Source organism: Canis lupus, chromosome 4 (genome assembly GCF_048164855.1).
Source record: "Canis lupus baileyi chromosome 4, mCanLup2.hap1, whole genome shotgun sequence".
Lineage (NCBI taxonomy): Eukaryota > Metazoa > Chordata > Mammalia > Carnivora > Canidae > Canis > Canis lupus.
The window spans coordinates 14,246,589-14,272,307 of NC_132841.1; the positions used below are offsets into that span (position 1 = coordinate 14,246,589).

At 37.5% G+C, this 25,719-nt stretch overlaps 2 long non-coding RNA genes across 5 annotated transcripts in view; one reads left to right on the plus strand and one right to left on the minus strand.

Moving 5' to 3' along the window:
* LOC140631883 (uncharacterized) overlaps positions 1 to 25,719 on the minus strand; it is a 35,235-nt gene that overhangs the window by 8,007 nt on the left and 1,509 nt on the right. For 3 of the 4 annotated variants that reach the window (XR_012029402.1, XR_012029401.1, XR_012029404.1), the window contains exon 2: positions 5,936 to 6,046. This is a non-coding gene — a long non-coding RNA (uncharacterized lncRNA). Of the gene's footprint in view, positions 1 to 729; positions 870 to 5,935; positions 6,047 to 25,719 lie in introns of all 4 variants that reach the window. The other variant, XR_012029403.1, reaches the window with a different exon arrangement.
* LOC140631887 (uncharacterized) overlaps positions 7,566 to 25,719 on the plus strand; it is a 114,031-nt gene continuing 95,877 nt past the window's right edge. Inside the window, exon 1 of the long non-coding RNA XR_012029408.1 lies at positions 7,566 to 7,983. This is a non-coding gene — a long non-coding RNA (uncharacterized lncRNA). The remainder of the gene's footprint in view (positions 7,984 to 25,719) is intronic.

Consider the following 25,719-nt stretch of genomic DNA (forward strand, 5'->3'; position numbering starts at 1 on the left):
AATATATAAAAGTATACATTTATCCTTTTTTATACATAAAGTGCTATAGGAATGTAAATTGTTAGTATCATTCAGCTGTCACTTGAATTTTCTTTGGGGAAGATATTACTTACTTTATCACATTATTTATGAATTGTTAAAGGGAAATGTCTGTCTAATATATGTGGGGAAAAGTCTAATTCCTACACTGGGCCTAGCTATATCCCCTGGTGCATCAGAATTAGATTTAATCTACTACCTAATGGTATTTCTTCAAATATTAAATGATAATTATTATGATATCCTTCAAGTTTGTATTCTATATATTAGGAAATTTAAGAATTGGTTCATCCAGTTGTCTAAAGACATCAGAGCTCTGGATTGTGCCTGGTTCTGTTATTTATTCAAAATAGGATACAGTTTTTAGGCCCTGTTTATATCTTCAAAATGTGGTACCTATACCTGTGACAGACTCTTGCTTAGCTACACATCTCAACTAGAATTGCCCTTTCTCTTTGCCAGCAGAGGCCTATTTTGTTCGGATATTAAAGTGTGGTATGCTCAAGAAAGGCACCCTCCCCGACCCTACTCCAAAACCAAGAAGTGAATATTAATCCATCGTGAAGAATACAAAAATGAATGAAATAAGCAGCTTCTGCCTTCCAAAACTCAAGCCAGTCAGGGAAACACACTAACATATAAATATATAAAAGCAGGATACATTTTGCAAGCATAGTATAAACAAAGTACCATGGGAAATGAAAGGAGGCACGATGAATTTCTGCTATGGAAATCCAAGAATACTTCACTGAGGTAGCATTTGAGTTGAGTCTTGAAGATGAAAACAGTGTCTTTAGGGGGTGCTGAGAGAGTTACATTTATAGGTAGTGCTGAAACATGGGGAAAAAACCAGAAGGAGAACACAAGAGATGCAATAAAACCACAGAACAAAATTCCCAGTGAGACAGAAAACACACAGAGCTTTGAATTCCATATTAAACACACTTAAATTTTACTCTATGAGGAATAGGTAGTCTTCAAAGTTTTTGAGCTCAGGTGGCTACTGCTGTTTTGTTAGTGACATAATTGATTATAAATAAGAAATAATTAGACATAGAAACCAGAAGTTTACAACACTAGTCCATGTTACAAATGATGTTGATGTGAACTTTGTCTATAGCACTGAGAATAAAAACAAGAGGCAGGTTCCGACATATCTAACAGATAGATGTGGTAGGTTCTGACCACAACCTGAAAGATGACTGTGAGAGAAGAGTCACAGATGGACCCAAGAGACTAAGGGAGGATGGAGCTTGGGGGTGAAAGATACATGTATGTGAAAGACGTGTTCAGCAGACCATTGGATGGACAAATGCCAGATGTTGGTGGTCAGCTGTGTCAGAAGACGCAGAGTGTGAGCGAGAAGAATGAGAGAGGGCTCTTGAAGTTTACTTTAGCTCAAGGAGGATGAAGAGTTTGGAGTTGGTATGGAAAAATTAATGTGAAGAAAAGGAATTGGTTAACTTTTCTTTTGTTGAGAACCACATTATGCTTTTAGCTAACATTGGGTAAAAGATGGCCATTGAGTCCTGTTAAATTCCCTTGTTGATTTGGCTCATTATTCCAAGCTACTTTTATTTTTTTGACTACTAGTTATTACACAGAAAAGTTACTCCATTTTTCCAGCTTTCTGCTTTTGTATTTTGAGCCTGAGAGGGTTATTTTAAGATATAAAATGACTGAATAAAAGGAAAAGCTAATCACTTTCCTGGGAAAGGAAGCAGTATTGTGAAAATTGCATAGTGGATGCTGTGCTTCACTGCCTGTAACCCCACTGGGGATCAAGACTCATTTCCAGAGACAGAGCATTGGCTACTGGTAACTCAGCTGCGCTTTTTTCCAGGAACTACCCTTGGCCTTGCCCATTACACTTCTTCCTTGGAGGCAGCCTGTAACAATTGGCTGGTTGATATAGCCCTTTTGTTTCAATTCTGGTCAATTGGAAGAATCATCTCAGTCCTTAGGTCCCCCCCGGGGATCAGTGGAAGCCTGTGCTGCTATTTCCTGGCAGTTCACCCTGTCCTTTACATCTCTTATCCAGTGTCTCACAGGCATTACTACCACAAGCACTTCTGCATAAACTACCGGCATGCAAAAATCTCAGTCTCAATGCCTGTTTCCCCGAGGAACCCCACCCAAGATGAACTGTAGATCAAAATCTTGGCATTTTTTATCTGATAAAACCATTTTAGATATGATTTGAAGTATCAGGATTCTTTCTACATTTGAAAAAGAAGATTAATGAGGATGACTTTTTTAAAGTTATGTTAATTTAATCAGCATGGCACTGGTGCAACAATATGGAGACAAATGAATAGATGAGAAGAGATATCTCAGAAACAGATTCTACTCTATATAAAAATTTATTATATTATCAAGGTCATTGACATCACAAAAATATGATAAAGATTAATGGCATAACATTTAAAGAGGAAAGGAAAGATTATTCACTAAATGGTACTAGAACAACTGGATAGGCAAAATAAGTTTAATTCTTTTTTTTAAAGATGTTATTTATTTATTTGAGAGAGAAACAGAGATAGCAAAGGAGATAGTGAGAGAGAGGACTAGTGGGAAGGAAAGGGAGAAGAAGGCTCAGGGCTGAGCAAGGAGCTCCACGTGGGACTCCACCTGGGTCATCATCTGGGTGTAAGATAGATGTTTAACTGACTGAGCCATCGAGGCACCCCATAAGTTTAATTCTTACGTTCTGTATTTCAATAAATCCAGACAGATTAAAGATGTTAGTTTGATTTCATTAATAATCAAGGAAACAAATTTAAACATCAATGGGATATTATCTTTGACTTGTCATATTGATGGAAAGAGCATATTGATGAGAACATACAGGTAAAAGAGTACCCTTATATACTGTGAGTGGAAATGTAAATTGCTACAGCTTTCAAGGGCAACCTGATATTTACTATGAAAACTTTCAAAATCTTTATCTTTGATTTAATTTATTAAACTTTTAAATTGGAGAAAAAGATAAATATTAGGGATAGCATATGTATATGTGATAAACTTTACAAAGCTTAAGAGTTTGTACGAATTTACTCACTTGTACTCATGGAAAAGTAAATATGTACAATTACATAACCACCAACCAAATCAAAACTGAAATGTTTTCATTTCAATGCTTTAGAAGTCTCCCTGGTGTTGTATCCTGGATAATATTCCCTTTTCAATAAGTAAGACCATGTTCTGTCATGGAGCTTATGGTCTACTGGGGGAGACAAATATTAAGTAAATAATCACACAAGTGGTTATAAACCACTTATATCAATATTTGAGTGGAAAGTTAAAAGTGGGAAAAGAGATATACCATTTAGATTGAGGAAAGTGAGGAAAGACAAGGCAGAAGTGGTATTTAACATGGAGGATGAGGAGGAGTTAGCCAGGCAAGGAAAGAGGAGACAGAAGAAAATCTCAAGAAAAGGGCACAGTATGTATTCTGAGTTAGGAAAGAGCTTCCAGGGTCTGAAAAATAAAAGTAGTGTTGGTAAGCCGAAAAGTCAAGGCAGGAAGCAGCAGAAACAGTAGCCAATCCTGCCTGGCATTATAAACTGGTTTAAGATGCATATTTAAACTTAATTGTAATGGGAGGACACTCAATGGTTTAAAAAGAAAATACAAGTTGAAATGATCATTGTGGACCACTGTGAAGACAATGGGCTGTAGGGAAGACAGAGTGGAAGTTGCTAGACTACTAATTAGGCTATTGCAAGAACTGATGATGATTTGGACCAGAAAAGTGACTGGGAAACAAAAAGGAGTAGAGAATTCAAAATGTAACTTGAAAGTGTACCTACTGAGCTCGATGACGGAAAGGATGAGAAGGCTGGGTCAGATGGAGAGTGTAAATTCATGTAAAAGGAGAGCTTTGGAAGATGTGCATGAAAGTACTAGCTGTTATCTCTGCTTTGGGTTTGGATGAGGGGGAAAAAGTGAAGCAGATTTTCACTTTCTAATCTGTGTATTCTAAACTAAAATGGTAGTGATGGTGGCCATGATGGTTGTAGGAGTAGTTTCAAGTTAATTAAATGACCTTGCATTATTACCTGTGATTAATTGCCTTGTTTAATGGAAATAAAGCAAATAATAAGAAAATCATTAATTTGATTTCATGAAATAATTTTTATTCTAAAAATGAAAGATAACGTAATTCATATTAAAAGGCAAAGAATAAAGCTGAAAGCAATATTACTACAAGTCTGACAGTGGGTTGAGATAAATTCCATATAGAAAGGTCAGACAAGTTATTAAAGTTTGTATATTTTCCATACTAATCAGTAATTCATGAAAGAATAGAAATATTTTTTCTAGCTTTATTGAGATAAAATTGACATAATATTGTGTGAGTTTAAGTTATTAAGTTAAGCTTAAGGTTTACTTGATACACATATTGCAAAATTATTACCACCACAGAGTTAGCAAACACCTGCATCACATTACATAATTACCATTTAAAAAATATATATATTCATGGGGCTTGAACTCAGGACCCTGAGATCAAGACCTGAGTTGAGATCAAGAGTCAGATGCTTGACCAACTAAGCCACTCAGGTGCCCCTATTACCATTCCAATTTTTTTTTTTTGTGATAAGAACATTTAAGACCTACTTTTTTAGTGACTTTAAAGTATATACTACAATATTATTAACTTTAGTCACCATGTTTTACATTAGATCCTCAGAACTTACTCATCTTATAACTGGAGTTTGTACTTTCTGTCCAACATCTCCCCTTTTCCCCAAACCCCCAGCCCTTAGTAATCACCATTCTGGTTAGACTTTTTTAGAATCTACATAGGAGTAATGTCATATAGTGTCTGTCTTTCTCTATATGACTTATCTCACTTAGTACAAGCCCCATAAGCTCCATTCATGTTGTGGCAAATGGCAGATTGTTTTTTCTCATGTCTGAATAGCATTCCATTGTATAGATATATCACAACTTCTTTATCCATCCATCCACTTATGAGTGCTTGTGCTGTTTCCATATCTTGGCTATTTTTAAAATTCTATAGTGAACATGGGAGTGCAGATATCTTTTTGATATCCTATTTTCATTTTCCTTTGGATATATGCTCTAGAAGTTGTATTACTGGATCACATGGTAGTTCTCTTTTTAATTTTTTGAAGAACCTCCATATTATTTTCCATAGTGGCTGTACCAATTTACATTTCCATCACATCCTAACCAACACTTATAATTTCTTGTCTTTTTTATAGTAGCCATTCTAACAGGAGTGACATAATATATCATTGTGGTTTTGATTTGAATTTCCTTGATGATTAGTAATGTGGAATATCATTTCATTTACCTGCTGTTTGTATATATTCTTTGGAAAATGTCTATTCAAATCCTCTGCCCATTTTTAAATCACATTGTTTGAATTTTTTGCTATTGATTTGCATGAGTTTTTTATGTATTTTGGATACTAATAAATCTAGGATTAAAGAGTCAGAGGAGAGGTGGAGGAAGCTGTGAGATGGACCATCTCAAGCATCAATGTTGTAAGTTAAATTGTTGTGAGTCTGGAAGGTGGCATTCTGTATATGTGTTATTACAATTTTCACATCCTTTGACTTGAACTCTTACCTCAAGGACTCTATTCTAATGAAATAACACAAACATAAAGAGATCTTAATGTGTTCTCTGCAGCCATTATTCATGATACGACATTAGAAACAATATAATGCACAACAACGGTGGAATGGCACATCTGTGAGTATCATATAGTCATTTAAATTTTACATGGAGGAATACATAAGCTATAATTTTAGATGAAAACATATTTTTATGTCTGCTTGATGCATTACCCTTTTATGACCCCTGCCTATGCAGACGAAACATAGCCTTAGTCCTCCCAAGAGCAGCAACAAGATTTTACCACAATGCAGCTACTCGATGTCAGTCTTGGGCAATCCTTGGTAGGCCCAGTTACCCTCTGATCTCCAGCCACTCCATCTAAGGTGGATGACATTTGCTGTTTGCAGGAAACCTACAACAGGATTCAGATACATTTGATTGCTGTAATCAAAGTGATTTTATACATGAACAAACACATTCTAAGAGAAATACATTATAAAGGTTAAACTGTGAGATAATCTGAAAATCTATTAAAAATGAGAGGAGGGATGCTAAAAAACAAAACAGGGATGTTATAATGGTCAATGTAGATAGAAGAGAACAAGGGCCTAAATGAAGCTTAACAGAAAGGAGAACTGAGAATTGATATTTTTAAGTGTATCCAGTACTCTGCCCTGTGCTTAACACACACTCCAAATCTGTTAATGGCATTGATTGAAGTTAGTTTTGTCTTCCCCACTGGAAGGCAATGTATTTGAAAGTCTTTACCTGATAACTTACTTATTTAGAAATTTGTATAGTATTGAACAGTTTACATTCAAAATGTATTTTTTCTATTCCTGAAACAGCTAGCCCTGAGAGCAGTAGGCTGAGACAGTGCAGACTGAGTCATCTCTGGTGAATGAGATTGAGAGGATAACGGAAGACAGTCATTCTCCTGTACATTCAAATACTTCATATGGTTATTTTTTGACAATTTAAATGATTGATACTCATGGATTTTATTAAAATGCATATATAAAGTATATTACTATGTTTTACGCTTTTTTTCATTATTTTTAATTATATAAGAGTTGAATGTTCAAAGAACGTATATATGCAATTTATCTGTATATTGATCATATTCAAATCCAGGATGAGAAATAGCTGCTTGAAGCAAGCACAACGAGAAGAGTAATGCTGTTAGTGAGGTAGTAGCAGTTGTAATATCAGTAATTGTAGCAGAAGTAGGGTAGGAGCCATGGTAATAGTAGTAGAACTTTACATGTGTCCATTCAGCCCTGTGGATTTTTGTGACCTTCTTTATCTTCTTTGTCTTAATAAACAACACTGCGATGTCATCATGAAATCATTCCCATTTAATTAAAGGGAAAAATGAGGCTCAGGGTTTTTGCATAAGAAATTTTGGAACTAGTACAAAATTCTGTCATTTTATTTCTAGACCTGTTTCACCACATTTTTCTAGTTTCATCATTTCTAAATATGAACTTTCATATTTAGTCATCCTAAGTCAATACACACAACAAATATTTGGGCTAGTATATTATAAATTCAAGTGTGCTATATTTCTCAATATGAAAATTTTAATCTAATAATTTTTAATTATGTAACTGATTTATTCTAGTCCATAAGCCTAATAGAATAGTGATGACTATAGGATATTCTGATTTTATTTGTGTCATTGTCAATGACCTTTTCCCAGAGAAGGTAAAGCTGGAAAGGTATAAAAACGAAATTCAGTGTGTCCTTGGGACACATTATCATTTTGAGGTAGTTCTAAGTAGAAAATGATCTACTATAGTGGCTGAAAATGAAAATTGCTGCAGGGTCATCTGGCTTTCAAAAATTATTCTAATGAATCCTAAGCTTAATATAAACTTTATGTGAGTTATCACCTTATAGTAACTTGTGCTAACAGACGTCATCCCTAAATACTACCATTCGATGACAATTAATAAGCCTTATAAAAGTTTTGTTCCTGAGCAACTCACCTCCTGCTAAAGAAACTGTAAATCTTCACTTTACACAGCAATTTCTGCTGAGACACATACTTCAGGAGTTAAATTGGTGACCATTTTAGAATTGTGAATTTTAGCATCCGTGAAGTCTGCCAGTTTGTTATTTTCATGTTGCTGTGAATCACTTCCTAACTGTCATTTCCTTTTACTTTTCCTGTCATTCCTAAAGCTTTGCCACAGCCTGATACTCACTGGAATACTTAATATTCTGTTGTTTCTGTAGTGGCCAAACCCTTTTTTTCTGTGACATGGGAACGCAAGCATGCCTCCATCACCACCACCATCATCAATCAAGAAACACTTGCCTCACACCTCCTCTGGAGCACACTGGGTAAGGCCTGCTTCTTTCCTTGCAAAGGGACCATCCCTCTTTGCCTTTGCAAATATTCTTCCTTAAAGCATTTTAGTAGCAGTTGTACATTTCTTTTTTGCAATATTCGGCTATATTTTCCATTTAGATTTTGATCTCATGAAGATACAGGAAAAGGATGAAACTGATGATACTGATGATTTTGAAATGCTAATATTGTATAGTGAGCATTTTTCTGGGACAAACATTTATGCCATGCATTTAATTTGAGCAGAAGATGAGAAAGTGAAGCATCGAGAGGGAATACCATGACCACAAATTCTTAAAGAGTCCAGAAATAATTTTCTGCACAAGGATTTTCAGAAGGTAAACATGAGATGAGAAAATATCTCCTTTCTTTAACATACTCAGATATTGAGCTCCATGTTTTGGTCATTATATTTTCTTCTTAATCTAGCTTTTTTTTTGGCCAGAGAGAGAGGTTCATTATATACCAAGACTGTGTCCAAGCATTTTATATGCAATATCTCATATAAATGCTACAATAAATCTAAAGAGATATTATTATGTATATTTTATAGATTAGAAACAAAGGCTTAGAGAATTTGACTACCTTGTCCAAATCAAATAGCTAAGAAGTGAAAGCCACGACTTAGACACAAATCTTCCTCTAAGTAGAATTTAAACCTATAGTCAACTTTGGAAAAAAATATACCAGAAGCTTCTACCAGATTCAATTTTTTTTCTTTTGGTGGGACATATTGCCTCAATCATATTTGTGTTATTTCACTCAGTAAACATACCTTAAATACCTATTGTGTATTGGACACTATTTAGATATTGGCATGAAAGTTCTGGCATTCCAGATATAGAGATAAAAATTAAACATAAAAGATATTATATAGGATGAACTATAAGGAGGTGCAGGTCACAAATTATGGCATAAGATTGTGAAAGGCCTAGCTGTGCACAAAAATAGTGGAAGTTATATGAGGCTTGTAGCAGATTGATTACAAGTGAAGGTGTCAGTCAGAAATACAATGCTGTTCGAAAATAACACAAAGATTTAACTGTCGTAACTGAAAAATCCTCCATCTGTATTTAGCATTGGCTGGGCTTTTATAAGAACAAGTTGTGCCAGTGTGTCCAAAGATATGGGAAACTTGGAGAGAGTTCAGAGGTCTATAATGAAGATAATTAAAATGTAAAAAGGAATATCCTTGAGGAAATATTTGAGGATTTGGGGCTATTTTGTCTGAGAACAAAAATATGAGCATGGATAGCCTTCATAACTATTTCAAAATACAAAAAGAATTTTCAGAAGATGGGAAACAGTTGTCCCCTTTTTACCAGAAAGAACAAAAAGAAATGTATACTCCCCAGATGGTAACACCATAAAAATGATATCCTATTTAAGTAGAGTCATCTTAATTCTCCCTCTTGGTACTTGTAAGTAGGCAGAAATAAAAACTGTAATATGGTCGGAGGATATAAGTTTCTCTTCTCACAGCTTTCCTGACCCATACAGCCTGAGAATACCTATCTAGATATCAACCAAAGACATAACCATATGCAACATAAATGTTGCCTCATTCTCTGGGAGAACATACAGCATAGGCCAGAGGTCCAAAACTATTGATTGGCCACATATTTTATAGAATTGAATTATTTACCAAAATTAAAAAATATATATCTTTATATGTATAAAATATAAATATATATAAATATATATTAAAATGTAATAACATATTTTTATGTCATAAGTCTCTTATTTCTCTAATTTAAAAAAATCAGAATAATAGGCAGACCTGGTGCCCATTCTTACTGGGATGAAGATACGTAGTGGAGCCCACATCCAATAGTCTATGTGATGCTCCCTCCAGTGAGCCCAAGGCCCCCCTACAGCAGTCATACCTGGCCAATTTCTCTCCTTCTTGTTCAACTCTATAACCATGGGTGTTAAGTTAAAAGGAGCAGTGAAAGGGGAAACATTCATTGAGTTTGCCAACCCTAGCTAGCCTGCAGAGTTGCCCCCAGGCCCCGCTGGCGTTCCCTCTTGCTATCAATTTATTTAGAGCCCTGCAGCCAAGTTAGTACTAGTACAGAGTCCCTGAGCAATAGTGCACGAAGAGGATGTACTAAAGAGATAATCCTCCCTGGTCTTCCAAACATAGTCTACGGGACCAGGCTTCTCTAAGATTGGGGTGGTGTAATAGGAGCCTCCTCAAGACATGAAGAACTGTAGTACTGGATTTTCTTGGAGAATCACTTTTATTCAGCGATAAGTCATTTTTAAAAATGATTATTATACTAAAACAAAGAATTACATTATGCAGAATTCAAGAACATTTACAAGATAAAGCACGAAAGATAAAGCCATTTGTCACTAGTAACAGAGAACCAGGTTTGCATATTTCTGCCTTTGGTGGTAATTTTGTTGGCAGAGTTTGAGGAGCATGACAGATTTCTGCCAACTCCAAATCATTTCAGCTTCTATTTCCTGTGGCCTCAGCCTCTCCTGAATCTCTTCTTGGAAGTCTTATAAGCATAGAATATGTGTCCAAAGCACAAGCAAATCCTAATTCAAATCATTCCCACAAAAACTAAGCAACTCTTAATTTGAAATGTTATTTTAAAAATAATCTCCACTTTAAGCATTCTTTCAACAAAATGTCTTGGTTAAAGACACATCTCCTGGGTCAGGTGGCCTGGTCTCCCCACCACTCAATAGCTACTTGACCTTGAAAAAGTAATTGGACCCCTATGATCTTCAATTTCATTGGTCCTTCATAAGATTGCTATGAGATTTAAATGTGTCATCTACAAAAACACTTGGAATATAATCGGTGGTAGAAAGCTTCTGGTGGGGAAGTTTTATTTTTTTTTAACATTTTATTGTCAGGTAGAAAGAATATGGCTATTCATAGAAGGGGTTTCATCCCCTTATCCTGAGGTGGTAGCCTTGGGTGGAATCTATCAGCCAACTCTCCAGTGACCCAAACTTCAGCAGCATTAGAAGAGAAATCAAAGTGCCATGAAATAGACCTTCTAACTCCAAAAACTTGTTAAGTGTGTTTTGACATCCCCCAGAGCAATAAAAAACTAGAACAAAAGGAAGCTCTGCCCAAATAGTTTAGGAATGTGAGAGACTTGATCTCTAAATTTTACTTTGAAAAATCACATTTTAAATATAAGGGCAAATATTTAATGCTCTATTCTATTCAGGGGCATTGAAATAAAGACCAGCGATATTTATACTTTTAGGTATTTGCTGGGGGTGGTGAGTTGTTTCAGTTTTTGTAAGATTCTAAAGGCATAGGTTCTAGTCCAGATATCATACTCAAAAGCTTATCTATGTTCAGCCAAATAACAGAAGCTTATTCTAAGAGGAAGAACCCATGTGTTTGCTGTATTATAATATACTCATAATTCATTGGCAGTAAAAAAACTAGCAACTCTAGTGTTTCTGATAAGCCTTGCCTGGTACTTCTCAAACTTTCTGGTCTCAGAACCACTTCATATTCTGAGAAACTATTAAAAAACCTCAAAGATCTTTTGTTTATGTGGATTATATCCACAAATATTTACAGAATTAGAACACTTAAAAAGAAAGAAAATTAAATTTCAATTTTAATGCCATTAAAAATACCATTAAATCAAATGGATGCTAAAATAAATGACTTCTTTTGATGAAAAAAAAACTGTATTTGCCAAAGTCAAAAATAAATAAGCAAAACCATTAGGGGCAAGAGTGGCACTGTTTGCAGATCCTTCTAATGTCTGATTTCAGAGAACATGGCAAAGTCTTCCTATCACCTACTGCATTTATCTGCTGCAATATAGTTCTTGGCTGAAGTGTATGAAGATAATCTGGCCCTCACAGATATGTATTTTGGAAAGAAAGAGTATTTGAACAGCCTTTCTAAATAATTTTGTATATTCTTTTTTGATACTCTGCTCAAACCTGAAAGGTGGTAGTTTCTTAAAGGATAGTTGGAATCTGGAATCTGAAACCATATCCATGAGCTTTTTGCACAGACTGGAGTTATATCTATAGGGCTGTCTTGTACTTTCTTTTTTCTTAAGGTTTTAAATTTTTTAAAAATTTATTTGTTTGAGAGAGCATGGGCAAGGAGGAGAAGCAGAGGGAGAAGCAGACTCCCCACTGAGCAGGGAGCCCAAAGTAGGGCTCCATTCCCAGACCCCAGGATTTTGACCTGAGCCGAAGGGAGATGCTTAACAGACTGAGCTACCCAGGCACCCTAAGTCTTGCACTTTCATTGGATTTTCTTACCCATGTGTAATTTTGTGACATTGTGCCTGGGTCATGTGGAAAATCTGACTCACTGAATTATGTAAACAATCCAAATGATGACACAGAGGTGTCAAAAGTCACATTTATTAATATGCCATCAATCTTACCTTTCAGAATTGAAATACTATGAAGCTCACGGTAACAGATAAACATTTTCTTAAGTTCTCATTTTTCCTGGAGACTTCAAATTTTATCATTGAGAATGAATGCTGTCATTTGTGTTCCTGGAAGTAGGAGGCTCACTTGTTTATTATTTTTTTTTATTTTTTTTATTTTTTATTTTTTCACTTGTTTATTTTTAAGAAAATGTTCAAATACTCAGGTCAGAATAACAGTAGTTTGTCAGTGTGGCTTATAACTCAATCATACAAGTGGTTTCCTTCCTGACGATCATTATGCTTTGAGATGCAGCAGAAATGTTTTATACATAATCCCCATTTAACCACATAGAATATTAAAAAGATTTAACAAAATCCAGAGTTGGGCTTTAATAAAATTAGTAATTTCTACCGCTTAATCAAGAGCATTCTTAAGTAAAACTGGGATTTTCTTTTCCTTTTTTTTCCTATGAGGGCTGGTCATGATGAATATAACCACTATGACCACTGTACAGTTTGATGCCCATGCCTTGATGCATGCTAGGTGCCAGCTGATCATTGCTTTTGCACCATCACTACATGTGGACACAGGAAAAAAAAAAAAAGCCAAATGACATCTTGGTCATTATTACTAAAACAGTTTTGACCTCAAAGACCCCTTGAAAAAGTTCCAGGTCAAACTACAGACCAGAGTTGGAGAACTACTGACCTCACTTAAGGAAATTCTCTCGTCTTTGAATTCCTATATACCTATTGCCTTTACAATTTGTTTGACACTCTCACTTTTCCTATCTCTTGTGTCATTATGTCAAATTAACATTTGCATTTTTTTTATTATGCAAACTCTTCATCCCTGATACCTGCAACTACCCAAGGAGTCCTTCTTCCTGGAATAAATCTCTCTGCTCATTTCTATTGAGCGCCCTCCTACCCAACCTGCAAAACCCTCCATCTCCTCCTCTAGAGTTAGGAGTTGCCTCCTCTGGGCTCTAAGAGCACCAGCCCACATTTCTGCAGTCACCTCTACCATATTTCCTTGTTTTGTATCTGCCCATATGGTGATTTTTTTCTTTATTATCAAATTAAGAGATGTCCAATGTTTAAAAAAAAATCCTAACAACACATGAGGGAATGAGATAAAAAATGAGATAAATTCCAGTGTCTCTCCCTTGAGGTAAACATCATGAACACTCATGAATCCATTCAGACAATTCCGATTGCGTTATGGTTATCTTTCCACATACTCTGCTTGGTTCCTTCAATAGATAGTCCAGTGCCTTGCTGCAACAAACCTGGTCCATGGACGAGTAGCATTAGCATCACCTGGGAGCTTGTTAAAAATGCAGAATTTTAGATCTCACCCTAGCATTCTTGAATCACAATCTGTATTTTAACCAAACCCATAGGTGATTTGTATGTACTGGTGTAGTGGAGACCTGGTATATTCACCTCTCATTCTTTATTTCAGAATATCTATCATTACTCTACTTTAAAAAATACCCCATTTCCAACACATGAGGTTGGCTCCACTTTTCCTACTACAGAGTTGGATGTACAACTCAGGCAAGCTATTTCAAGTACTCCTTCTCTGTGAACATAGTGATTGGTCCATGGGTTGGTGTGGGTAAACCAAACCAATCAGAATCCTTTTTCAGAAACACCTGAATGCTGGGAGAAAGGAAATGCTCTTTTCGCTAGGATTGTTAGCTATAAAGTCAACGTAAACCTAAAATTATTGCTGGGCAGTTTTGGTACAACACGAAGGAGAGCTCTCTGAAATGATTCTAAAAGAAGAGGTCAGAAGTCAGGGATGAAGAGACCCTCAATGACATTGTTTGAGCCCCTGGATCTAGCTCTGCTTGAAGCCATAGATCCTCATGATTTTCAGAAATATGAATCGATAGATTCTGCTTCATTGGACAAAGTTAGCTTGAATTGGCTTTCTACTTCTTGCAGCTAAAAGAGTTCTGACATGAGATGAAAGAATCTGTAAGGCCAAAGTATATACTTTATATTTTTGTGACCCTTAAAATATCTAGCAAGTGCCTTGAATAGGATAGTCATTGTTATTCATCATCTCAGCCTTCATTTAACTGAATCTCCTCATTCTATACTTTTCTAGAATGTTCACTGGTTATGTCAAATCTGACTCAAATGGGGCAACTGATCTTAACCAGTACAGGAAGGTGGATATGGTTTTTTAATTTTTTTAATTTTTTAAGATTTTATTTATTTATTCATGACAGACACACACACACAGAAACAGAGAGAGAGAGAGAGAGAGAGAGAGAGAGAGAGGCAGAGACACAGGCAGAGGGAGAAGCAGGCTCCATGCAGGGAGCCGGACGTAGGACTCCATCCTGGGTCTCCAGGATCAGGCCCTGGGCTGAAGGTGGCACTAAACCGCTGGGCCACTGGGGCTGCCTGGAAGGTGGATATGTTAAAAAAAGTTTTTTCACATTATATCTCTATCCAGTCTTATGGCTTCCCTGTCCATTCTTCTCCACCACTACATTTTATCCCATCTTCTGGTTCTTGAAGGAACCCTAGCTTTCTGTGCCACCAAGCCTTTGCACATGTTCTCACTACATCCTGAATATCTAACTGATAATCTCCTACTTGTTCTTAAAAAGCCTTTTAAAGATCACCTCATTTGGGAAGTCTTTCCTAATGCCCACTCGTTCCCTCCCTGAGATTATATTCCTTCTGGAATCTTTGTCAAGCCTTCACAAACCATATTAAAATTGCTTGCATATTTGTCAGGTTAGCCTACAAAATTGTGAACCCCTTGAATGCAGAAATTCCATCTTTCATTCTTGCATTCCAGCTTAGTACAGAACCTCACACTTAATAAGAACCCTTTAAATGTTTGTTAAAATCAAAGAACAAAAATAACAAGTAACAAAAAGATTTCAGTTATTACCATTGAACTCTGCCACTTATTTGTTCTGTGACCTGGGTTAAATCACATATGCTACTGAGATCTTGCAAGTCTTCATCTATAATAGTGTCTTCCTTGTCTAGTATGATAATGCCATAGAATAATAGGCAGAAAAATAACCTCCCCCAACGATGTTCATGCCTTAATCCCTAGAACCTTCAAATACGTTATATTACAAGGCAAAAGAGACTTTGCAGATATATTGAGAGTTTTAGACCTTGGTATGGTGAGATTTTGGATTATTCAGCTAGGCCTAGTCTAACCACATGAGCCCTTACAAGAGAATTTTCTTAACTGAAAAGCAGAGAGTAAGGCAGAGGGGAAGCCAGAAAGGTTCAAAGCTTGAAGAGTGCTTGATCCGCCATTGCTGGCTTTGCAGATGGAGAAAAAGGGCCATTAGTGAAGGAATGTGGGCAGCTTGTAAAAATCGAGAATAACCCCTGGCCAACAGCCACAAAGAAACAGGGCTACAGTCCTGTAACACATGGAATTTAATTTTGCCAACAATGTGAATGGGCTTGGAAGAGAATACATCGCCAGAGCCTTTAGAAAGGACGATAGCCCCACAGGTACCTTGACTTCAGCCTTGTGAAACCCACAGCAGAGAACCAGCTAGTCTAACCTGAGCCTGTACTTTTGACCTACAGAACTGTGAAACATTAAATAGCTGCTGTTTTGAGTCACTACATTTATGGTCATTTATTATGGCAGCAATAGAAAACTAACACATATGTAATATAACATTTTATAAACTAAAATGTCAGGCAAACATGTGCTCTTAGAATTTGATACTGTGATCTATTGGAGATTTGGGGTGAAAGAATGTGCTGAACCAATGTTGGATCTATTATAAGGAGGATAAGGGAGAGAGAAGAAAGGAAGTGATGTTGAAGTCATGAATTTAGTTTGCTCTTCAAATGTTTAACTTTGAGGTTGCCTCTTTCCAAATCCCTGGAGATTTGGCCTTCCTGCATACAGAGAGGTTTTATTAAAGCTCAAGTCCCTTGTAAAAGCTTTTAATAGCTTTCTTTTGAAAAAAAAAAATCATCCTTAACTCTCTCTTCTGTGCTATTCCCCTAAATGCAAGAGAGCTCAAAGATACTAAAGAAACACAGGAGACAAAATTAAATCAGGGGCCCTTCTAACTCCTCCATTATTCAAAGCACTTAGTGGACTAGAAATGATTTAAGAGTGATACAACCAGACTTCAGAGTAAATAGTTTTTATTTTCCTTATTGGTAAGCAGGCAAAAGAAGATTCCATAGTCTCATTAGCAATGATTTTGAATTATTTTTTTGCCAAAAATAAGACAGCGTCTTTCTTCCTGTCTAGTCTACTTTCTTTTTTAATATGGAGGCAAATCAAGAGTAAAGGGAAGGAGATTACAGCTTTATTACTGCTTTTATTGGATGGTTGTGACATGCCAGCAGGCTACCGGGTACTGCACAGAATATAGAAATGAGACCCTGACTACTTGATCTGTAATGTAAATGAAGCCCATCAGAATGTAATATCACTACAAGATTCAAACCAAAGCCATGATGTTTCTCGTAACTGCACTTGGCACTTGAACAGTTGAGACTCACAACATGCTTCATAAACAATTAATTATGCTGGGCTTAAATTTAATTCCTCCAGTGGATAGGACATATGTACAGAAGATGAAAGAGTCAGCTGTAACCTGATGCTCATTCTAATTCTGGATTGTAGGTTCAGCTAATAATAATCACAATAATAGCTGACACTTGTAATCTTCAAAACACCCTTTAAGGATTTATTAATCAACCATCCCACCACCCTATGGGAAAGATAAATATTATTCTCCTTATTAGTAGCCTAAGAAATTGTGACTTCAAGTGGAATGGTTTTTCTGGGGATTTCCCCAAAATATTGCAACTGGAGAGTCAAAGATTAGAATCCCTGTATTGACCAGGGGTAGACCATAAAGGTTACCAGTACCACATTATGAGACAAGGTTCAAAGTGGTGAAATCTACAGAGGGCTTCTGTTACTGGACAAACTGTCCTGGGGTACCCCTAGAAAAGAGGGAAAAGAGTGATGAATTGGAACACTGAAGTGCCCCCAGAGAAAGTCTCCCCCTTAGGGAATTTCCTGTAAAAGCAATGCATGTTTTCCCTATTTCTCCAACTTAGCCAGTCCAGTAATGCTTACTAACTGGGTTTAAAATGGAGGCTAAAAACCTCAGGGGTGCCTGGGTGCCTCATTTAGTTGAACATCTGACTCTTGATTTTGGCTCAGGTCAATATCTTGGGAATTTTTTGTTTTTGTTTTTGTTTTTGTTTTTTAGATCTCAGGGTTGTGAGATCGAGCTCTGTGCTTAGCGGATAGTCTGTTGGAGATTCTCTCTCCCTCTTCTTCTGCCCCTCTACCTCTGCCCCCTTCTCAAAAGAATAAAAAAATCTTAAAAAAACAAACAAACAAACAAAAAAACCAACAAAAAACCTCCAAGCCTCAAAGGTGACATAGAACCTACAGAAGTGACTGACTGGCTCACAGAATGTATTATTTTTAAGTAAACATAATTACAGTGCCAGCATACTTATATGCTCTCCACTGGATGTGAGACAATATGTCTGACACCCTGGGTATTATCATGTGTAAAGCACACCATTCTGGGATGCCCTTCCACACCCAGAATCAACTCCAGTTCACAGCAGATGATGCTTCCTTTGTGGAATCATCCTCTGGAAGGAGAGCTCAGTGAGGGCGCTAGAGCATCTCTAATTTGCAGCGATCACTACAGACCTTTCTGCATTTCTCTCTATGCTGTCCTACCTCTTATTTTGCTTTCCTTTTAGCCTTGGTCTTTTCTACCATAAGTCTGGCCTTCTCATTCCCAAATAAGAGATTTTACACTAATTTTCCCCTCTGGGAATATTCTTAGCTCCATAACTTATCCCTGTATCTAGTCAGATGTCATTTTCACCCACCCTTCCTTCCCTTTCTTTATATTTCTTCATAGCAAATATGACTCTCGAAACTACATTATATATTTGTCTAGTTACTCTTTGATTTTTTGAATCTCTTACTAAAATGCAAGCTTTGGGAGAACAGATCTATCTCATTTACTACTGAAGCACTTAGAACCTGACACATAATATGTATATAACATATTCAATGAACTAGTGAAATAATAAAATGTGAACTTGTGTTTGAGCCTCACATTGGGTATAGACATTACTTTGAAAGAAGAAAGCCCTGCCAATAAATTATGAACATGTTTCCATGTCATTTCCTCCATATATCTTCATTATTATTTTAATGGCTGCATAATGTGCCACCAACACCTAAATTTACTAAAGATCTTTGGTTTTTGGAAATTGAGCTTGTTTGCAATTTTTTCTTTTCATTTTTTTTTTAAGATTTTATTTATTTATTCATGAGAGACACAGGGAGAGGCAAAGACATAGGCAAAGGGAGAAGCGGGTTCCATGCAGGGAGCCTTATGTGGGACTCGATCCCGGAATTCCAGGATCACGCCCTGAGCCAAAGGCAGATGCTCAACCACTGAGCCACTCAGGTGTCCCACTTTTCCTTTTCTTTAAAATATTTTTTATTATCTATTTATTTAACAAGTATATTTTATACATTTTTGATACAAGAATCAAGAAAATGGGAAATAAGATAAAGCACAAATTTAGAGATGTTTTTCTAGGTGGATATCCACACATTAATCAAAAATGTCTACCACTGCCATGATAAACCAGTTCCGGTGTTTCCCAAGAATGAAAGTTTAATATATATGTACATATGTTTTGTATATATGCTCATTTTTAAATACACGTTTTTTAACTTAAATTCAATTAATTAAATAATGTATTATTCATTTCAGAGGTAGAAGTCAGTGATTTATCAGTCTTATATAATACCCAGTGCTCATGACATCAAATGCCTTCCTTAATGCCCAATGCCCAGTTACCCCATCCCCTACCCTGTCCTCTCCAGTGACCCTCAGGTTGTTTCCTATGATTAAGAGTCTCTTGGGATCCCTGGGTGGCTCAGCGCTTTGATACCTGCCTTGGACCCAGGGTTGATCTTGGAGTCCCAGGATCAAGTCCCACATCGGGCTCCCTGCATGGAGCCTGCTTCTCCCTCTGCCTCTCTCTCTCTCTCTCTCTCTCTCTCTCTCTATCTATCATCTATTTATCTATCTCTGTGTCTCTAATGAATAAATATTTTTTTTAAAAAGTCTCTTATGGTTTGCCTCCCTCTCTGATTTTGTCTTGTTTTATTTTTTCCTCTCTTCCCCTATGATCCTTCTTAAATTCCACATATGAATGAGATCATATGATAATTGTCTTTCTCTAACTGACTTATTTTGCTTAGCATAATATCCTTTAGTTCCATCCATGTCATTGCAAATGGCTATTTCATTTTTTTTTTAAGATTTTATTTATTTATTCATGAGAGACACAGAGAGAGAGAGGCAGAGACACAGGCAGAGGGAGAAGCAGGCTCCATGCACCGGGAGCCCGACGTGGGATTCGATCCCGGGTCTCCAGTATCACGCCCTGGGCCAAAGGCAGGCGCCAAACCACTGAGCCACCCCGGCCGTCCGCGACTTATTTCATTTTTTTTTTTTGATGGCTGAGTAACATGTATATATATATATATATATATATATAATCCCGACAAGCAGGGAGTGGGACACACGTTTTCCTCGTTTGCCTCTTAAATCAAGGAGGGTTTTTGTTTCACATGGAAGTGTTTCATGTTTTATAACAAATTCTAGCAGTTTGCAGTGTTTAGATGCGGCCAAAGCTTTCAAGTGTGGGTGTGACCCGTTTCCTGGCGAGGACCTTGTCGCCAGCCCAGGGATCTTCTCTGAGCCTCCCGAGGGACGTGGACGGAGAAATCACAAGGGCCGACTGGTCAAGCGCGTCCTGGCCGCACCGGGGTGGACAGGCCGGGCCGGGAGCCACAAGCCTGGGTACAGGGATTTTTTTTTTTTTTCAGTAGAAAAATAAAAATTTTATTAAGTGGAGAGGGGAGGGGTTCCCATTTTCTTCACCTTTCCCTAACACCCCACTCCCACCTTTTGTCCTGATGGGAAGCTACTCTGACTTATGGGTCATGGGGCAGGGCCCCCACACCAGGGAACAAGGTGGGTGCAGGGACAGGGCCAGGCCAAAGCAAACAGCCAAAGGATGGTTATGGGTCCATATATCACATCTATATATATATATATGTATGTGTGTGTGTGTATATATATATATATATACACACCACATCTTCTTTATCCATTCATCTGTTGATGGACTTCTGGTCTATTTCCATAGTTTGGCTATTGTGGACATTGCTGCTATAAACATTGGGGTGCAGGTGCCCGTTCAGATCACTACACCTGTATCTTTGCAGTAAATATGCAGTGGTGCAATTGTTGGCTTGTAGGGTAGCTCTGTTTTCAACTTTTTGAGAAACCTCTATACTGTTTTCCAGAGTGGCTGCACCAGGTTGTATTCCCACCAACAGTGTACAAGGGTTCCCCATTCTCTGCATCCTCTCACAAATCTATCATTTCCTGACTTATTAATTTTAGCCAAATGACTTGTATGAGTTGGTATCTCACTGTGGTTTTGATTTGTATTTCCCTGGTGCCAAGTGATAGTATTTTTTTCATGTGTCCATTAGCTATTTGTATGTCTTCTTTAGAGAAATTTCTGTTTATGTCTTCTTTCCATTTCTTGATTATTTGTTATTTGGGTGTTGAGTTTGATAACTTCTTTATAGATTTTGGATACTAGTCATTTATTGGATATGTCATTTGCAAATATCTTCTCCCATTCTGTTGGTTGTCTTTTGGTTTTGTTTACTGCTTCCTTTGCTGTGCAAAAGCTTTTTATCTTGATGAAGTCCCAATAGTTCATTTTTGCTTTTGTTTCCATTACTTTTGGAGACATGTCTAGTAAGTTGCTGTGGTCAAGATCACAGAGGTCGCTGCCTGTTTCTCCTCTAGGATTCTGATGGATTCCTATCTTGCATTTAGGTCTTTCATCTATTTTGACTCCATTGTTGTGTATGGTGTGAGGAAGTGGTCCTGTTTCATTCTTCTGCATGTGGCTAATTTTCCCAACACCATTTGTTTAAGCGACTGTCTTTTTTTCCACTGGATAGTCTTTCCTGCTTTGTTGAAGATTAGTTGACCATGGAGTTGAGGGTCCATTTCTCAGTTCTCTATTTTGTTCCATTGACATTATGTGTATGTTGTTTGTGCCAGTACAACACTGTCTTGATGATTACAGCTTTGTAATACAGCTTGAAATCTGGCATTGTGGTGCCACTAGGTTTGGTTTTCTTTTTCAACATTCCTTTGGCTGTTTGGGGTCTTTTCTGGTTCCATACAAATCTTAGGGTTATTTGTTCCAACTCTGTGAAATAAATTGATGGTATTTTGATAGGCCTTTCATTGAATGTATAGATTTCTCTAGGTAGCATAGGCATTTTACTAATATTTGTTCTTCCAAACAATGAGCATGGAACATTTTTCCATTTCTTTGTGTCTTCCTCAATTTCTTTCATGAGTGTTCTACAGTTTTCTGAGTACTGATCCTTTGCCTCTCTGGTTAGGTTTATTCCTAGATATCTCATGGTTTGGGGTACAATTGTAAATGGGATTGACTGTAATGTCTCTTTCTTCTGTCTCATTATTAGTGTATAGAAATGCAACTGATTTCTGTGCATTGATTTTATATCTTGCCATTTTACTGAATTCCTCTGTGTTTTCAGGCAATGTTAGTGTGGAGTATTTTGGGTTTTTCACATAGAGTATCATGTCATCTGCAAAGAGTGAGAGTTTGACTTCTTTACTGATTCGGATGCCTTTTATTTCTTTTTGTTGTCTTATTACTGAAGCTAGGACTTCTAGTACGATGTTGAGCAATGGTGGTAATAGTGGACATCCCTGCTGTGTTCCTGACCTTAGAGGAAGAGCTCTCAGTTTTTTCCCATTGAGAATGATACTTGCTGTAGGCTTTTTATATACGGCTTTTATAATAATGAGTTATGTTCCCTTTATCCCTACACTGTGAAGAGTTTTGATCAAACAAAGGATGCCATACATTGTCAAATGCTTTTTCTGCATCTATTTTTTTAAAAGATTCTTTATTTATTTATTTATTTATTTATTTATTTATTTATTTATGAGAGACACAGAGAGAGAGAGGCAGAGACATAGGCAGAGGGAGAAGCAGGCTCCGTACAGGGAGCCCCATGTGGGACTCGATCCTGGAACTCCAAGATCATGCTCTGAGCCAAAGGCAGATGCTCAACCAAAGAGCCACCCAGGTCTCCTGATACACTATATTCTGAGTGTAGTTTGGTCAGTTTGTTAGAAAAAAAACTACATCTCAAAAACTGTAAAGAAAGAAAAATATACATATACAAAATTGAAATTAAACAGATTGAAAGGATAAAATGTAATTGTAAAGGTGAAAATTTTAAAAAGACTTTAACAAACAGAAAAAAAGAGGAAGAAAAAAAAAAAGAAGTGAATATGATCAGACGGGTGAAGAGAACAGAACCATACATTAGATATTAGCTGTATTTTGGTCTATTAGAAGAAACTGCATCCCAAAATTGTAAAGAATTAAATATATATATATATATATATACAAAAAAAAATAACAGAAAAGAATATAACAAAATAATAGAAAGAAAATAAGAAACTGCATCCCAAAATTGTAAAGAATGAAAAACATATATATATACACACACATATATACATATACATATATATACACAAAAATAACATTAAATACAATGAAAGAATAGAATGTAACTAAAAATGAAAATTAAAAATGCTTTTTAAACAAGTTGATTAAAAATAAATAAATAAATGGATAAAACAAGAAATTGGTTGAAAAAAGAAAGAGAGAAAAATTAAAATTGAAAGACTAAAGAACCACGAGGGGAAACCCCATGAATTCTACATGCTATATTCCCCTAGCACTGGAGTTTTGCAGTTCTCGGTGACTGGTAAACTTGGTCTTGCTGGATGTTCTCATAGATCTTCTGGGCGAGGGGCCTATTGCTTGGATTCTCGAGTGTCTTGGCCCTGGTGGAACTGCACCACCCTAGCCAGCGGCCAGGCTCAGTAATCTGCTCTGGATTGCTCTGTGTGGCTTTTGTTCCCTGAAGGCTGTCTGAGCCATTTTAGAGGCTGAGAGTGATAATGGCTCCCATCTCCAGCCCCTGAGCAGAAAGCTTGGAGCCCCACTCCTCAGTGCACCCTCAGGGAAAAGTCAGTCCCTCCTGTCTCCCTGGTCTCTATCCCCACTCGGTCCTCCCCCAACCTGTGGCCCAGCATTTCTGTCTCAGGCGCCTGACCCCATTCGGGATCTCCAAACCCTGCTGACTCCTGCTGCCCACACCTGTGCTGCTCCTCCCTCGGGAGAAAGCGGGGGTGTCTCACCAGTTCTTCCACTTGCTTGGCCTCTGCTTGGGGAGACTGTGCCATGCTTCAAGGTTTGGGGCAACCCCGGGCTGAGACACCTTCCCTGGGCTCACTGATTGCATCCAGCTTCCCTGCTCCCATGCGTGGGAACTCTGCTGCACTCAGGCCCCCTCCGTCCCCCTGTGACCCCGGGGTTCCTGAGACCACACTCTCCCACCTAAGATTCCACCCTGGCTTTGCTGCCTGAGCACCTTTCGGGCAGGGTCGTCCCTCACCGGAGCAGTCTTCTACAAGTTCTGATTTTGTGCTCCACTGCTCTATCAGTAGAGAGTACTGATACTCTCTGGTAGGGTGGCCGGCTGCTGGAGGCTGCCTCCCCCTGCAGTTTCTCTTCCCCTACACCACCTGGGGTTCCCTTCTCTGCACTACTGCCTTGCAGAAAGGAGTCACTTTTCTATTTGTAGAGTTGTAGCTATTCTCTTAGATCTCCAGTTGAGTTCGCAGGTGTTCAGAATGATTTAATAGCTATCCAGCTGAATTCCTGGGACCAGAAGAAACTAAGGTCTCCTACTCCTCCACCATCTTGGACTCCTCCAAGGTTTTTTCTTTTAAACTAGTATAACATAGGATGTAACAACGAGGAAGGGATCAGGGTGAAAAAACAAAGCTCCTCTGTTTTTTGGTTGTCAAGGGCTGCTCTGCCTCCTTATGACCCGGCTAATTCCTAGCAACCCAGAGTCCTGCAGCAGCCCTCCAAGGCCAGATGCTTTCTTGCTGCTACCTGGTTCCCATGTCTAGTCACCAGGGTCTCAGTTCCTGCCTGAAGATGAGAAGATATGGAACTATAAACATGAAGCATGTTCTCTGGAAATGTCGAGTCCCTTCCTACCCCCATTGATCAAAGGGGAAAGCACTAAGTTCATGGTCCCTCTACCTTGTGGTCTTATCCTGTGCTATATCCCTTTGGGAGCTAATCATGGGTAGAGTAATCTAATTACACTAATTTAGGGTAATGCATTAATGCAAGAGGTTTTGAACGGCCAAATAATTATCTGCTCAATTTGGGGCCTTTAGGAGAGATTATCAGGCATTGTGATTTCCAAAAACAGTTCTGGGAGGGGCCAGAGAAGTTAGGAGGCAGAGAGAGAGAGTGTGTGTGTGTGTCAGCCACTATCAAATGAGTCACATTATCTGGAAAACAGAGTACTCGATTCACAGAACAATCTAATCCAGTCAGTGCCCCATCTCCCACCCCCCCCCCCGCCCCCGGCTTCTCGATTATAGTATGTAGACTCAGCCATAAGGGTAGGTTAGGCCTGTCCTAAATTCTGCCCTCAGTTTCTTGACTGTTACTCAGCATGGGAGCAACTTTGAAGCTAGAATAGATTTTTGCTGTGAATCGATTTTGATCTTACATTCCTAAGAGACCTCCCCATTCCACAATGCATACTGAAATATAGCTTTTGCTCCTCTCATAATTATAAAATATAAGATTGCTGGGTCTATTTCCTAGAGGCAAACAGTATTAATCTGCATACCTGGAATGCTGTTTCAGTATTCATCTTTGTGAAAGCATCTGTAGGTTTTGTCATAAACACATAGTGTTTAAGGAAACTAAATTAATTACATATGCTTTAATATTGAAAGTACAAAATAACAAACCTTACCTAGAATGCATATTTTAACTGTCTTGCTGAGAGGAAAGACAGATGAAAGAAAAATGTGTACTTAAGTATTCATTTAATAGTGTGGATGGTGAGGAGCAAATATGTGTGGATGAAAAATGAATGCTATAATCAGATATTTGTGAAATAAATGAAATAGAAATATTTGTGACTAAGATACAAGTATAATCTCAGGAACTACTGAAACAAATATCATCACTAATAAGATATTTCTGGAGGCTCACAAAAATATAATCAATTTTTCAGTTCATAAAATTCCAAAAAATGGAATTTACATTTGCTAAACCAATTAACAAATTCTAATT